The sequence below is a fragment of the Ailuropoda melanoleuca genome, chromosome 11 (genome assembly GCF_002007445.2).
Source record: "Ailuropoda melanoleuca isolate Jingjing chromosome 11, ASM200744v2, whole genome shotgun sequence".
NCBI classification, from domain to species: Eukaryota; Metazoa; Chordata; class Mammalia; order Carnivora; family Ursidae; genus Ailuropoda; species Ailuropoda melanoleuca.
The window spans coordinates 84,430,188-84,432,588 of record NC_048228.1 but is presented as its reverse complement, the minus strand read 5'-3'; the positions used below and the strand labels follow the sequence as shown (position 1 = coordinate 84,432,588).

Sequence of the window (2,401 nt, the reverse complement as noted above, 5' to 3'; positions counted from 1 at the left end):
TTATGAAGAAATGCCTTCACTAGTGTATACAGGTTATTTTATGATCTGGTCTCTGGTTACCTGTCTGAAGGTGTTTTATTTTCCCCCTCATGATCTGCCCTCCAGTCTACTGAAATTGCTGCTCTTCTTTCTCATGTACATTGTTCTTTCTCTTCTCAAAGCTTTTGACATTGCTATTTATGCTAACTGGAAAGTTATTCCTCTGAGAACTTTATATAGCTTACTTCACATTGCAGTTTATATTCTCTGGGAAGCAGGCTTTGAGACAGAATAAATAATATGCAGGGTCAGCATTTGTGGAACTGAAAGGAAGACACAAAATCAGGCAGAGAGAGAGGTTGAGATTATCACAGTCTCAAAAAATGCCTCATCTAACCTCATGGAGAGTTCAGAAACAGGAAGGGGCATTGAACAATCTCCCATGTTGGCCAGCCTTTGGATGCAAGCCCCCTTTGAAGGGTATGTGACCTTGCGTGAGGTCACATACCCTCACTCACTTCAGGTGAGTTACATCCAAAGAGACACAAGTGCCAGCACTCCCAGGATCTGGGGAAATAAGTCCATCAGTCCTAAAGGGAGACCTGGAAGACATCACAGTGTCCACTACCCTCCATCACATCATAGAGTCTGCTCAAATGTTTCCTTTAAGAAAGGTACACCATTACCACAGTGGGTTTTATTTTATCTCACCTTAAGTTTTCTTAAAGCACTTATCACCACCAGACTATATAAAATGTATTTATTTATTTTTATTTTTTGCATTATATGTTTCCCTCCTGTAATGTAATCCTACAAGGGGTTGACTTTGTCTATAATATTTATTGCATTAGTTGCATTGCCAAAATTTTGCCTACTGAAAATTCGACCAACCAGTTCTTTTTTTTCTTAAAGTACTAAAATAATGTTTTCTTTATTTGCATCATTCTTGCAAGCATACATACTGAAGTATACATTTTAATACCTATTTAATACGTTATTTGAGACACAACAATTTAGTCTGATTATTTTACTAACATAATTTTTTCATAAGGTTATTTTTTTTCAAATATCACATCAATTAACTATTAGGATTTCAGTATATAGTCAAAAATAATAACATAATATTCCTAAGCATTTTCCCTTCACATGCTGAATTATGCTTCTAACATGTTCTGAACCTTGTAAAAAGAAAATCGTATGGATATTATAACAAGTCTTTTTCATTATTTTGAAATGTTAGAAATATAATCCAATATATACCACCTTCAAAAAAACAACCAGGGAAAAGTTGAAGGTAGAGCAGAAGACTAATTGGTTACATACCGTTATTAAAAACATTCCTATTAGCAATTTCAGAAATATCAGAAATAATAACACTAGCTTGTTTATTAGAACAAGTAATAGCATAATTCAAAAGTTAAGATTTTTAAAATTTTTTTTGGGTCTTGTCAGTTTGCAAACAATAAATGATTGTGTACGTGTGAAAGTATGGTAGGGGGACAAAAATGGGGTAAGAAATGTTAATTGCCATCTCATCAGAGAATTAAGAGCTAAATTCTAGGAAGTTAAATTGGTATCTGAATTGGAAACACTCATTACTTGCTCTTGACTTTTTTTTTAACTCAACAAGTAACTTTTTCACTACAGTTATGAAATTAATAAAAATAAAGGTTTATTTATCAAATTCAAAAGTGCCAATTGTCTGGGTATTTGCTTGTAATGTCTTTCCTTTCACAATTCCAAAATATGGTATCAGAAAAAAATAGGCATTAAAATAGAGCCAATTATTTCACATAAAATGCAAGCTGATATTTCTCTTTTAACAACCTATAGAATTTACATTTGCAAGAAAAGCCTACATAACTTGTATGATAGCATGTTAAATATGACATACACAATGCTAAGAACTAGTTTTTCAGACACACAATGATAAAATAATTTCCAATAAATTTTGACTTTATAAAGACCAAACAAATGGTTACTTGATTGAGGTTTCTATTTAAACAAGTGGTTGTCTTGTTATACAGCAACCTTAGCAAACTTTTTCTGAACAGGGTAACACTGTAAATATTTGCGAGTTTGCAGGCTGTGCAACAACCAAGCATGAGAGCAACCACAGCTGTTAGAGAAACAAAAGAACTGGCTGGGCTCCAACAATCTACTTACAAAAACAGGCAGAGGCAAATCTTGACCTAATACCAATCTCCAATAAAAGGAGTGGAAGGTTTTCAGAGAGATGAATGATCTTAAGACCAGGTAGAAAATCTCTAAAAGAAGCCTAGCACATTATGTTACACCCTAAACTAAAGAACTGGTAAACACACACACACACACACACACACACACACACACACACACACTAATGGGAATATGTCAAAGAAACTCAGGAGCTAAGGAAAGAGCACCCCATAGGCAAAGCTGG

General features: G+C 34.1%; 1 pseudogene; it reads left to right on the top strand.

Moving 5' to 3' along the window:
- Positions 1-379: 379 nt before the first annotated feature.
- LOC100479442 overlaps positions 380-2,401 on the top strand; it is a 173,227-nt pseudogene continuing 171,205 nt past the window's right edge.